General features: G+C 48.1%; 1 protein-coding gene across 2 annotated transcripts in view; it reads left to right on the forward strand.

Moving 5' to 3' along the window:
• iglon5 (IgLON family member 5) overlaps positions 1–13,178 on the forward strand; it is a 77,585-nt gene that overhangs the window by 1,494 nt on the left and 62,913 nt on the right. The gene's annotated exons all lie outside the window — the stretch shown is intronic.

Below are 13,178 nucleotides of genomic sequence, written 5' to 3' on the forward strand. Positions count from 1 at the left end.
CCCAATATGCTCATCATGTCATGGGATGCCCCAGCATATATTAGTTTTGATAGCATTCTCACTAATTTCCCAGAGCATGAACACACACACACACACACACACACTCACACACACACACACACACACACACACACACACACACACACACACACACCTGCCTCAATTAGTCCTGCCTTCATCCTGTGAGAAATCATTATATAAATAAATTACTCTTTCCCTTAATAACAATAATTGATGTGTCAGTACAATACGATGCAGGGTTAACAACGTGCAGATGCCCCCCCTCCCCCCCCTCCTTACGTCCACTGTGGGCAGGAGAGCCCAGCTGGTCACGATGGGCTGTGAAGCCGTAACCTGTGAGGGTTTCCTCTGCAAACCGTGAAGTAGCCACCAATCATGCAAGCCGCAGTGGGGGGGGGGGGGGGGTGATTGGACATTGACGGGAGTTGTGCACACTGCAGCACATGCGAGGCTGATCCGGCCCCTGCCTGGAGCTGCTGACGGCCCACAACAGGTCCGTCTTCTGAAAGTAGGAGCCATGCATTATACAGGAAGGACACGGCTGTTAAAAGGGCGCCGTCCGCCACTCGGTGAAATGCGCAACTGTGAAATAATCCTCTGCCTTTGCAGTACACCTGCGTTGTTGAGCAGATTGCGTGTGAGTTATTATTTCCCGGTTAACGAGGAACGAGACGCATCCCCTCGAAAGGCGACAGTATTTCATTAGCCGGGAAGATGTTTCTCCTCGACAGAGATCACCGCTCATCTAGCAGCCTCACGTAGTGCGGTAATTAGGAGGGAGCACCGATCTATTTTCCATGTACCCACGGAGACACAACAAGTGTGTGTGTGTGTGTGTGTGTGTGTGACCTGGCCGCTGGCGTTTAAACCTTTTTCTACAAAACACTTTGAAGCTTTTCAAAGGTTCGGCACTGGCGAACCGATGGAGCGCCTTCATTCCCCCCCCCCCCTTTTTAGTCTGGGAAGGTTGAACGTCCAAGCGGTTTGCGATTTAAAATATCGCTGTATTTCTGGCACCAGAAGCTGTCTGCAATAAACCCAAACCCGCTTAATCTACGAGGCCAACCGCTGTGAGGCTTATGAAACATTTAGTGTGTGAGCGGATCCCCCGCACACACCTCCACACAAAATCAAACAATTTACCCTCCAAAGGATTTCTGTTGTGACAGAAACCTGCGAGACGTGATAATGAGAATAATGCCGTCATTGATTCAGGGAAAAGTGAAGATGACAAGAGAAATTGTTTCCGCCTTCGCGGGCCAGATAAGTCACAGCAGAGGGCGTTTAAGGTCGTTGATCAAATATTACGCAATAGAAGTATATTTCTGCCTTACAGATATCAAGTGATGCAATGACTGCAGTGAATCTCCCCCTCACATTGTGGCGTGTGCTGCACATGTTGCACACTTATGTTGAAATGCTGTGCAGATGGTTCTTCCAACCAACGTGCACCACTGTGATGGAGGCTCTGGTTACAGGAAGTGCTGGGGGCAAGAACAGTTGTTCCTCGCCATCCTTTTTGTTTCAGCGACATATGGGGGGCGAAGTGGGGTCAATGCACATAGCACATTTTAGCATGTAGCCACCCTCCGACGTTCCTGCCCCCATTTGTACACACACACACACGCGCACGCACACACACACACATACACACACTCACGGAACTGGATCCCCAGTCTTGGCTTGGGGATGAAGAGAACAGAGATGCCAGCATCAACAGATGCCTCACGCTCTTATTCTGGAGGGGAATCTGCTTTTTGAATCCCTCCCTTTGAAATCCACGGTTTCTGTGTGCTGCTGTTTTTTTTTTTAACGTTTTTGGGCTTAGAGACGCTCTGCCCCATTTTGGCAGGTTTCATATCTCTGCAAGTGTTGGAGGCGAGGGGCTGGATTTGGTCTCAAGAGCCGGGGGGGGTTGGAGGTTTCACCAGCCTCGAGTAGGTCTGCGGTCTGAATGATTTTCCTTCGGGTCTCCCTTTTTTTCTCTTGCTGCTGTGTGGTGGCCTGTGGTGCGGAATCTATTACTTGCACGTCGTAGATCCAAGATGGCAACCTTTTGAGAAGGTCTCGCTGCGTTTTGACCCAGCGCCGGCTGCTGCTGTGATGTAAAAACAAACTGGTGTTGAATTGAAATGTGATTTGGAATAATGGTTAAGAATTAATATATCCAAACCCAAACAGGTCGTCAACTGGACAAAGGCAGCCGTTTAGAATAAGCTAGTGGGCTGAAACGGACACGTTGTGAGATGTTTTAAGTTTGGTTTATTATTGATACATTCCAGAATTCAAATATGTAGTTCTTAAGATGAGTTTAAAAAGCCAGCTTCAGTGAAATAATTTCCTTTATTTGACTTAAATCAGTACGCCGACTAACAAAGGAGTGAAACGCTTCCAATGCATTGTAGAGATTCATGTAATTCCTACAATAAACACTCACAGTATATTAATGGATATAAGAAGCAATGAAATAATTTTATTCATTATCGTGCCCTCACTTGGAGGATTTCGCAGCGTTTCCAATTACAGGCTCGACGAAGATGAATAACCCCAGCCGGCGACCCCGCGACCTGCCCGGGCTTAAGCTCAACTCTGCATCTCAGAGTGTGAGCGGCTATCTGGCTCCAGCGCGCCGAGAGGTCACGGGTTTAAATCCTCTGAGGGCGGCCGGCCGCCAGCGGTGCCTCGCCGCCCTTGAGATTTCCCGCTGTCGCGTTTGATAAACACTTCACCGGGCCTCACATATTGGTTCGAGGGGCTTGGCAATTACACATAGCGTCGGTGTCATAAATAATGATTACAGCATGGCCTGTTTGCAATTATAATTACAGTTGTAATATATGGAGTTTGGTGTAATGGAAAGGAACTAGGACGGCACTCGGCTCGGGACAGGTACTGTGTTTAATTACCGTTGGTAATTAGCTTTTGTTTCAGCGCCGCGGCGTCCCTGGTCCCATCTTGAAGACAAGCGCCTGTCCGGGCGTTGCATTATGGACGCCGGCTCCGGGTTATCACTTTAACAAATGGAGAAAAATAATGTTTTATTTAGTGCAGGGGAAGGATCATTCAAGAGGGAGCGGAGTGGCTGTAGAAGCAGGAAGAGGTAGGGCCCCGCGTACTCGCATCGACGAGCGCCCACACACAGCTCTCACATAGGAATACACGTATGCATGCACACACTGTGGAATCGCTCCTTTACTGGAAAGATGAATTTCAACCACCCCCCCCTCCAAAGGTGTGAGCGGTAAATCAATGGGGAAGTCAATAGAGCACGAAGTAGCCAAGGGGACATCTATCCCTACGTTTGTGTACAGTATGTCGTCCGTGTGGTACAACGTCTGGAGAGGTCAATGGGTCTCAGCACCGGGCGAAGGAGCTGCCTCGGGTTCCCCGGTCCTTTGCAGCAGGGAAGCACTGAGGGAGAAATACAGATGTTCTCTTGTTGCCTGGTGTGCAGATGTTACACAAAGAAACCACACCGGCGCGCGCTCTCTCTCTCTGACTCACCCAACCCCCCCCCCCCACACCTCAAACTACTATTCATTCCGCTTAATAGTGTCTCAGTGTGCGCACGGGCTCATGGGTGTGACCCTCTCCTCGTGGGTGGAGGTGTAATCATGTGAGCTGTGCAGCAGAAGGCCGGGGGAAAAAACATTTCAGACCAGTGCTGAACCCGAGAACTCCACCGCGCCCGATGATGACCACGGGGACGCACGGGAGCCCCCTAATGAAGCCGAGATAACGTCACATTCATCCAAGAATCCATTAAGGCCGGTGCCAACCCTGTTACCATTGTAATTCTAATTGCTCCGGGTATTGTCGCCATGACAACTAGCTGCATCAATAGCCTCCAGTTGTGTACAACTTCCTTGACACTGGAAAAAAAAAGACACAAAAAAAAAACAAAAAACAAAGAAGAGCAACACCTTGGTGCTTCCTGTAAACAAACCCCCGCCGCGTGAAAGAAAATATTGTTGTTGTCCTCACAATCACCGGCGCGCCGCCCTCGCGCCGCTCGCCGATATTAAATCACGCTCTCGCGTCGTGGATCCTCGGGCCTGGAGGTTGTATCTGGGTCTGCGTGGGAAGTGGAAGCAGGAGGAGGAGGGGGGGAGAGAGAGAGAGAGAGAGAGAGAGAGAGAGAGGGGCCGGAGAGAGGGAAATAAATAAAACTGTGGAAAACAGATCGATAAATATTTCAGCAGCTGCTCCCTTCACAGACTTCTCCCGAAGCCATAAGAGGGAGAGAGAGGGAAAGAGAGGATGGATAAAGTGCTAGAAAGAGGGGGGGGGGGAGAACAGGGGTAATTGTGTTCCAGACTCTCATTGAGAGAGAGAGAGAGAGAGGGGGGGGTAGTTGTGTCCGAGACTCCCATAGAAAGAGAGCAGACATGAGTGAGGGTGGAGGTGCTAACGAGCTGCACATACTAACGCCGTCTGCTGTGGGGACAGCAGCGACCCGAGAGGCCGGGGCCCACGGACTCTCGGGCACTGCGCTGACCAAAGGAATCTCTCCCGTCATTGTAATTCCTGTCAGCAGCCGGCGACACGCCGAGTGGGTGTAGTGTAGATCTAAATGATAATGAGCCGGTTCAGACACCGAGACGGCTCGCGGTGTCGGTGCCACTCTGCCCCGGTCATTAGCCGACGCCTTCTCCGCGTGCCGCGTAATAACGCACGCACGCAACACACACACACACACACACACAGTGGCTCTTCACACACGGCGTGTATGTTTAATGCAGGGAGTGAAAAGCGCGGGGGGGGGAAGGCGGGCGAGGGGAGACAGAGAGAGCACTTGTGAGGGTGGACGGGCTGGAAAGATGGAGGAGTTATGAAGAAGAAAAAAAAAAATGATTGAAGCGGGGCTTGCATGCGACCGAGCGAGGGGAGAGAGACAGATGGCGCGAGGGAGGAGGAGGATGGAGGGGGGAGGGGGGGGGGGGGGGGGAGGATTGATTCAAAGACCCCGCAACAGGCGGCGGTGATCAAGATGGATCGATTTCGCAGGGCTGATGATTAGGTCGAAGCAAGAAGAAAAAGAAAAAAAAAAAAGCAACATGGCCGCTTCATCCCGCCAACGCAGAGCGTGTTTTGGCGGGTGTCCCTGTGAATGATTTCAGGGTCACTCGCCATGTGATGTTGCTGCATTTAAGGAGCCGGTGCTAATGTGATATGCCACTGGTTAGATCGTCTAATATGAGGCTCGTGTAGTCCGCCCACGACCTAATGAGCGCGTTGGAGCTCGTGGAGAAAACCGCACGTCGTGTAAAACATTATATTTAGACACACTTTAGAATTGGCGTGAAATCAAATGCGAAGGCCTGTTTTATTTTTATTTTTTTGTCGTGAGCTGTAATAGAGTGTTCGTATGAGCCTGAATGTAAGAACACCCAAAGAGTTGGGGTGTGAGAGCCCACAAATGGACCCACGGGGTGATTCCCCCCCGCCGGGCCCTTTGGAGCGGCTCCCATTTTGAAGCAAACCATGATGTTTGTGATGTTGCGGCGCTAATCTGACCTAGTAATTGGGACGTTAGGTGTGATTTCATCAAGCATTTGTGCAGCAACGGAGCATTAATTGGTTTTAGTGGAAGGCGCTGCTCTGTTATTGTGTTATGATATTTCACTAATTAGAGGTTGGGGAGGATGATGCTGGAAACCGGTGCTGCTCCTTCCTAGTTTTGTAAGGCAGTGAGAGTGTGTGGACTGCAACAGGTCTCTTCAACTCTCACATTATTTAAGACAATTCAGGAATATGGTGTCTTTTTATTGGGTTTTTACATTGGGGTCCCTTTATTCATGTCGGTTGTTGGTAACTGCCGTTCTTATTTTCATTTAGTATATAATATATATGGTTATTAGGTTTGTTTGGTCTATTCAAGTAAGTTTCAGATGTTTTTCCTTCAACCTTTCAAGGATCGTTCGTGGCTGAGGTTCATGTTCATTTGTTTTTCTTTTACTTCTCTTGTGTTTAGAGCAAAATAATTCGGCCCAAACCAGACTCACTGAAACGCTCAACATCGTTCCAGTTAACGTTTCTCATCGTGCTCTTCTCACCGAGCTGCTGTGCACTCCTGGTGGCAGCAGTTACTTCAGTACTAGAGCGTATGTGTATGATGTGAAATGATTGCCAAAATAGGTCTCATGTTTGATGTACTTGACAAATGTAGCGCTGCAAGGAGCTTATCGCAGAAACCAAAATATTTTTGGGAGAATCTTCCCCTTTGACTGTGAGAACACGTTGCACTCTCTTTCCACCCATGCAGCACTGAATGCATCAATGTGACCTTTATCTGGCCAGCAGACCTCCACTTCCATTAGGAAATAATGGGACGGGGGGGGGGTCAGGAAAGGGCAATTAGTTGCTTAATGTAGGACAACAGTACTCTTATACAACATATCTGTGCTGACAAGTCAATAGCTGTACCTGGAAAATACTGCTGAGCTTTGAGACACAGGGGGAGTTATTGGAATTGTTGACATTATGGAAATGGATTTGTTGATTTATGTTCCGTTAAACCGGTTTCAAGACCCCTTTAACAACCAAACGCTCTCCGCTGCAGTCGGCTTGAACGAAAGTAAATCAGTGCTAGAGATGCCTTTATAGGGTACTATACGATACAAATATAGACATAGACTGAGTGATGATGATCTGACGAGAGGCCACCAATTCCACATTGGACGTGAAGAGGTTTTAGATTAGAAAGAAAAACTCAAATAGTTTAGCAAAAGAACATGAACACAATCAGGCTGTTGTCCGAGCAGGACTTTATTGAAGGTTCGACTCAGATGATATCTGAATCACAGAAGATAAACAACCCAATTCAACACTTGCCATGAAGCTCCATGTTGGCCTATTCATTGTAAATATCTGCTTTATCATGCCACAAGTAGCCTTTGTTTGCTATTTAGGGTTTGACAGCTGTAATCAGAATTGATCTGTAGGCCGCAGCGAGGCCGCTAAATCAGACATGACAAATGTGGGGGACAGTGCAGGTGTTTTCTCAATCAGGCCGACGTCATTGATCCTCTCTCCAATCCATCACGATCAAGCCTTATTGACGTTGGCCTTCTATTTAGTTTTTTTTTTTTTTTTTTAGTTGTGGAGAGAAAAGAAAGATATCGGCTAGTGCAAAGAATTGCTTTCCAATTCTCCCACAGAGAGCTTTTATGAATCCAAATATGTCGGGAGGACTTCTCCTGGTGCGGCTTCTTTTAATTGCATTTTTTTTAATGAACTGGTTTTGTGTGGTGAATTAATGAGGAGTTATGATAGCAGGACGAGAGCTTCCTTCAATTACTTGATACAGCTAAAGCAGTGACATCATACAATAATTGGAATGCTCTTGATTAAAGGCTGTTTTGCCTCTTAAACTTGGTATCTGGCTGAATAAGATCCACTTGAGCATTTTTTTGATATCCTGCACTGAATAACGCTTTTGCCAATGTGTGTCATTTAATGCCTCATTTACACTCCCTTCATCACAAAGGGGGGGGGGGGGGGGGGTATTCTCGAGCATATAGATGTCTGTAGTCAGCACTTTGACAGGCCAGTTTGATGTAGCGCAGTGTTTTTTTTTTTCCTTGAGCACAGACTCTTTTTTTAATTATTTATTTTTTTGACGATTTGCCGCTCAAGCTCAACACAAAGATGGCGCAACGCAAGTCGTCAGACCATTTAGACCGATCTCTGAAATACAGACGATAATTACCCAGATAGAAGCGAGTTATGCTTATAATAATAATAATAATGTAAAACCCTGCCAACTAGTGATGTATAAGTTAAGCTTTGGTCTTGAGGGACCCCCCCCCACCCACATACACACACAGACTTGTGCCCACTCCACCGCTGCTACTCCCTGCTCTCAACTGTAGGCCATCTGTTCGCTTTCTCCGGGGCTAACTGGACGGCGACGGTGACGTGGCCACATGTTTTAAAAAAGCACCACCAGAGTCGTCAACCCTCCGCCCCCGACTGCCCGCGGGGGGGTTGGGTGGTGGGGGGGGGGCGGGGGGGGGGCATCGTCGGAAACTTGTGAAGTAATGGGAGCCGATAGTTACCTGGAGCCTGATTGGTGCCTTGCTCGTTAAAAGGTGGCACCGTCCAACGGTGTGTAGCTCACAGCAGGTGTTGGCGAGTCAAGTGCACAGGGCTAAAATTAACCGAGAGCAATGTAAATGTGGCTCAATGTCACAATCATATCAGTGAAACGTCTCCCACACGGCAAATGACCGGAAGCTTTTCTATAAACCAATGTGCACAACAGAATGCCTCACAAAAAGGCTATTATACAATAAGGTTATTATAGCACATTTCAACGTGGCAAATCAAAGTGCTTTATAAGGTGCCTTGATGGCTGCCCTACCAATTCTTTAATGATTTAACCTCATACTTTGATGATGCTTGGCACAACGATTGGTATCAATGTTTATGTTCCTGAGCAAAGGCATATGAGAGAATGTTGACATTTTATGTGGCATCTTGATTATTATCACAAGCTTGATCCCTGAATGCGGGGATTCCAGCTTGGCTCTAATCTCAACATATTTTAATGTTGCTGATGGAAAGCCACTGAGGGATTGGGCTGTTTTGGAGGAGTCACATTGTGTACTTCGTACCAAGGACAAAATAACACTTTAGCAGTTGCAATAACTAACAGAATAAGGACAAAAACGGCATAGCTCAGATTCTTCATTTCATATATCTCAATAATTTGATTGCTTTCAAACCGCTGGTGTTGGGGCGTCATTCCAATGGATTCCAGGAAGCTGATTAATCCTGTTGGAAAGGAGGTTTAGGTGGAGGCAGAACCTGTAATAGCTGATGCATGTACGGAAGTGCAAAGTGAGAACAATGCTGCATCACAGGAGGTAAACATTGGCAGGGCTTGAAAGGGGGAGCTGCTCCTGGGATGGACCGTCCTCCTCGCAGAGGATGGAGCAGCCCGATGGAGGTGGGCTGACACAGAAAACACACCATATGGAGGGCGGTGTCTGGCTGTGGTTGGTTGTTTTATTTATTAGCTCTGCCAGGTCGGTTGCCACATTCATTTCATGCCTGTGTTACTCCACCTGCGACTTTTGGTTGCGGTGCAGATTTTAAGTAGCTTTAATTGGGAAGCTCTGGCTTTCTTTCAAACTGCAAAAACAAAAAAATATATTGATATATTTAAGCAGAGGTAGACTGGGTAGCATTTAAGGTTATTACAATGACTTCTTTTACAACATAAATAAAGTTGACACATCAACTCGGCAGCAGAATAATATTAGCTCACATCACGTTTCTTTCCCACCAGCGTTCCTTAGTTACTTGTCATCGTGTTGAATCATCTCTCACCGGTTTGTTTGAAGTCAAATTTGTTAGATTGAAGATAAAGTACTCGATATGACAGCCTCGTCTTTCCACAAAGAAAAATGTGTGGATGTTGAACCCGACGTGTAAAATAATTCGCTGTTGCGTCGCCTTTTGGGAAAATTGGATCAGGGCCAGAGAGGTGACTTTGAGGAGGGAAAAGCTCTCTCTCTCTCTCATTTTGAAAATAAAGAAGCACCACCACCCTCGAGCATCCACAAATGAGAAATCAGCCGTTTCCCCTCTTGCAGGTTCGAGTGTCCCTGGCACCTGAATGCCCCACCTCTGCGTCTTTCTGTTTTTGCACGAGGAGGGCGGACCGGTTGCAGGTGGTCAAACCTTCGGTCTCGTCTCGTGGTGCCGAACCCTCGGCTCTCCTCTCCTTCTCCCCGTTATCAAACAGACAGCCGCTGCTAAAAGATTCATGCGTGTGGACTTTGGGTCATTAAAGAATGATCCACAGCAAAGCTGTTTCTTCACCCTCATAATGAAATCCAATATTCATGAAATGGATTTTCCTCTCCCTGCTCTCCCTATAGTCCCACATGTGTGTTGGCTGGTGTGTGCAGTCTGGGTTTGCACAGCCTTGTTAGGCTAGCACGGGTTAATGCTATCCTAAAAGGCGCATTTTTTTAGGCGAGCCAGTTAATTACGCAGGGCTGACGGATGACCTTGCCATACACACCTTACCCGTGTAAGAACAACGTAGCGTCAGGGCGTAGCTGTGCATTTCTAAGATTGGGGTCAGAGTAAAAGACCACTTAATCAAAGTTGCGTTAATGCATGTTAGAAGTATCACGCCGGCGTAACCAGACTGCTGCACAGGTACCCAGGGATGCAAATTCTGACATTTAGAATCATCATACACGTTCAGTTTGTTTGTGATTGTGCTCTGCTTTCAATTGTGCACAGTGTAATACATTGGGAGTGAAATGGAAAATGGATTGATCGTTAATATTAGTCGTACCGTTATCACACAGACACACACACACACACACACACACACGGTTGAGAATAAATTGGAGGCCATGGGTGTGGTGCGATCACGGGGGCCTGTGTTGGCTGGTCTTTAATTTCTGAAGTTTATTTTTGAAAATGTGCGTCATCCCAAATAAAATCCTTTTATTAGGTAGAAATGTAAACCAGAATATTTTCCGCCTTTACTCCCGTGGCTCCGGTTTGTGAAAATCGATCGTGCCGCTGTAAAATTGGATTTCTTGCACATATGCGGATCAAACAATGATACAGAATGACTGTGACGTGTTTCCTCCCCACTCACAGCACCCGATCTCCACAATCCAGGCGGCACGAGGAAATGTGCCCCTCCGTCACCAAGGGACCCGAGGAATGATCCTTCCTCAGCCTGTAATGCTGCTCTGGCACTGCAGTTTGGGATCAATATATTACTAGATGGCATTATTTTGGGCCCTTGGGCAGAACTGAAACCCAAACATGTGAAATTATTTATTGATGTTGCAAATTTCTATATTATATATATATATATATATATGTTCTTCCACACCAGAGGCTGCTTAGCCCGAGCCGCGGGCTACATGCTGGACAGCTCATCAGTGATGACGAGAGCTCACCCACTGGTGAGAAAGAGGTCGGAAAAGCGTTATTAAAAAGTTTATTAAGCCCTAAAATTCTTCCCTTCTGTAGGTATAACATTGCCATGTAGTCCTAATTTAATTTGCAGGTTTGGCAGGAATACGAGATGTGAAATAAAAGCAAATCAATGACACCGGTGTTGATACCCCAGGGCAGCATTGGTGGTTGAATATTCATGAAGGAAAACGGAGGACTATGTTTTACAGTGTGACAAACAGCTTTTCGCTATAGCTTGCTGAATTATGGCACAATGTGTAAAAATCTAAAATCTCTGATTAAAATTGTGCCCAACAAAACACCGCTATCATCGCTGGCATCACTAGCAATTTTAATCAAGTTATCCTATTTTTTTTTGTTGCTCATATCATCAAGATATTAAGCCACGTTTGATCCTCGCCACCTTCTTCATGATAACCACCAACACTGTTATCATCGACGGCGATAATCAGCCGAATCCCCCCTCCCCACCTCTCCCCGGTATCTCCGTCTTCATCGCCGCTGCATCACTCTCTGCAGCACCGTTGTGTTTTGTTGTCACGGCGAGTCGCTGCGTCTTTAAGCACAATTACATACTCCGCTGAAGCAAAGGAGGTAATCCTTTCTCTCGCTGTCTTTGATTGTGTTTCCTCGCGCTCATTCCTTCACCCCGACCCTGCCCTCACGCCCCCCCCCCCCCCCCCCACCCACCCGTCTCCTCCATCTGGCCTGACCTCCTTTCGTCGGCTGTTGACTCCGCGCCGCTGTGTATCGCCGCTTCCTCCTCCCGGGTTTCTCTTGTGAGGTCTCTTTCTGTCCCTCCGCGTTTCCCTGCTCTCTACCCAACTGCTTCCCACTTCTTTTATTTCAATTTGCCTCTTTTTCCATGTCTGGGACTTCACCTTCTACTGTGTCATTAACGCTGAGTTTGCTGTGTAGCATGGGGGCTCCAGGCATATCTTGTGGAGCAGGCGTACTGGTATTTGAATGCCAGGCTGGTGTGTGTGTGTGTGTTTTGTGTTATGTGCATGGCCCCAATTCTCAGTGTGTATCTAAAGCCCCTTTCACACATGCGTCGCCACCCTGAAATCATCTCGACATTACCCCCCGGAGGAGCTTCATGCGAGAAACGCAAATGTCACAATCGCTCGGACGTGCATAAAACAGCGCGGAGGCGGTGCGACGTCCCGGGTCCGCGTGGCGTCCAACTGAAGCTCAGGTGTGAACGGCGTTGCCCTTTTGTGTGGAGGAGTGGGCGCGCTGATGACGCTTCAAAACCGGCCCCCGAGAGAGAAAGATCAATCGCACGAGATGCCACCGAGAGACGTCCAGCCAGGGGGGGGGGGGACCATGAGGCCCGGGTCGCAGATGATTCCACAACCTTCAAACTACTGCAGGAGGCAGAGAAATCTTTCTGTAAATTACAAAATAAACATCCAGGTGCTCGTGACTTCATGCCAAGCGGGTGAGAATGGTCACAACGTGCAGGTTGATTATCCATAAGAAGAAGGGATGTCTGGGGAGGGGGGGGGGGGGCTGCGCTTGTGCCGCGTGCGGCAGTGTGACTAGAGGAAAGAGCAAAGGGTCGAGCCTGCGATGCCCGAGGCTTTGAGCTCAGAAGGAGGCCGGGGCTATGAAAGGTCACGAGAGGGCGGCGCTCCTCCCGCTGTAAAAGGGTGAGTCACCGCAGGAAGTGGAAGCCGGAGGGTGGGCCCTGCACCCCCCTGAACCCTCCACGCCCCCAATGCGCTGAGCGGGGGAACAAGCGCCTCGTTATCCCCTCCATTGTTATCCCTGTTGCTGTCGTTCTCGGTGAGAACGAAGTCATCACACCACCCCCCCCCCCCTCCACACACACACACACACACACACACACCGAGTGGGGAGAGGAGCGCTCGCTCCATTCACAAGTGTTTTCTAATTGGCCCTGAGCTCTGAGTGACAGGCGCGCGGCGAACGAGAACAAGAGCTTTCTATAAATACGGCGTGAAGTGTAGCGATGAGAGTAATGCACACCTGCCGTCTGACGCGCACACGTATGCGAGAAAAAAAAACAAATAAGTGAATCAAATCCGAGCCCGTGTGAATCGAGGGATCTGGATACGTTTTTTTTCCTTCTTCTTCTTCTTCTTCTTCTTCTCCCTTTTTGCCTGATCTCTCAGTCTCAACAGGAAAAGAGATATTGAATTAAAAAGTGCTTCTGATATCTCCTCCGTGCT

The sequence above is a fragment of the Pungitius pungitius genome, chromosome 11 (genome assembly GCF_949316345.1).
Source record: "Pungitius pungitius chromosome 11, fPunPun2.1, whole genome shotgun sequence".
Classification (NCBI taxonomy): domain Eukaryota; kingdom Metazoa; phylum Chordata; class Actinopteri; order Perciformes; family Gasterosteidae; genus Pungitius; species Pungitius pungitius.